The sequence below is a fragment of the Plasmodium reichenowi genome, chromosome 13 (genome assembly GCF_001601855.1).
Source record: "Plasmodium reichenowi strain SY57 chromosome 13, whole genome shotgun sequence".
Lineage (NCBI taxonomy): Eukaryota > Apicomplexa > Aconoidasida > Haemosporida > Plasmodiidae > Plasmodium > Plasmodium reichenowi.
Window position 1 is genome coordinate 8,850 of NC_033658.1, and position 1,339 is coordinate 10,188.

The following is a 1,339-nucleotide window of genomic DNA, read 5'->3' on the forward strand; positions in this document are numbered from 1 at the left end:
TAGGTAATTTCAATATTTTTTTAAATTTTACTATTATTCTTTTAATTCCCCAATTTCTTCTTAGTTCCCATTATAATTTTAATTTTAAGGTTTTTTTTTTTTTTTTTTTTATTTGAACTTTTTTAATTTCATTATCATCATAATTATCAGTATTCTTATATTGTTACGATTTAAAATATTCATTACTGTCTTCATAAAAGGAATGCTTTTTTCAAATGTTCTTATTATATTTTTCTAGAGAATATAAAATTCCTAATATTATTTATTCTATTACTTATATAAACAATTTTTTAATATTTTTCTCAATTTATTATGTTATAATTTTTTTAAAGAACTATTAGGTAATATATATAATAATATATACTTTTTAAGTTAAATATTTTACCAAATTAGTATCAATAATTTATATTACCAAAGAAATAAATGGAAATATTAATAAATAAGTAGATGAATAAATCATAATGTATATTTACATCTTGGAAATTTCATATAAATATTTATTATATATATATATATATATATATATTATTATTATTTATATATATATATGACAAAAATAATATGTATGCAATAACACCTTTACAAAATATATGAGAAATTTCTTTTTTTCCCCTTATATTATTTTCCTTATTCATATAAAATGTAGAATAACAAAACGTTTCTTAATTTTTTAAGCAATTTCCATGAGCATTCATTTAATAAATATTATTATATTTATTTTATTCTTTTTGTATTTTTTATTAATTCCAAAAATTCCCCCCAAAAAAAAAAAATAAATAAAAATAAATAATTAATTAATTAATTAGAACTTAAAAGAAATGTATTTTATTAAAAATAAATATAAAACCTTTCTTATTTAAATTTTATATTTAATAATATGTAAAAAATAATATATTATATTTTTCCATATATATTTTCATTTGTTGTAAATGCATATTTAAATATTTTTTAAAAGTAAGGTGATATATGGGAGATATGGAAATAAATTAAGGAAATAATGAAAGAAAATTGAAATTTTATTCACAATTAATATAATTATTTAAAAAATAAATTAATAATATCATGTTTATTTATTATTATTATTATTATTATTTTTTTTAATTCGATAATAATTATTATACATTTATGTATATAATTATATTTTATTTTTATTATTTAAAAAAATTTTAATATTTAACAAAATAAATATTATTCTAAAATATAATATATGAAAATATAAAATTATATATATATAAATTTTATATTATTTTTTGTTTTTGTATTTGTTTTTGTTTTTGTTTTTGTTTTTGCTTTTTTTTGTTTTTATTGCCTTTTTTTTTTTTTTTTTTTTTTTTTTTTT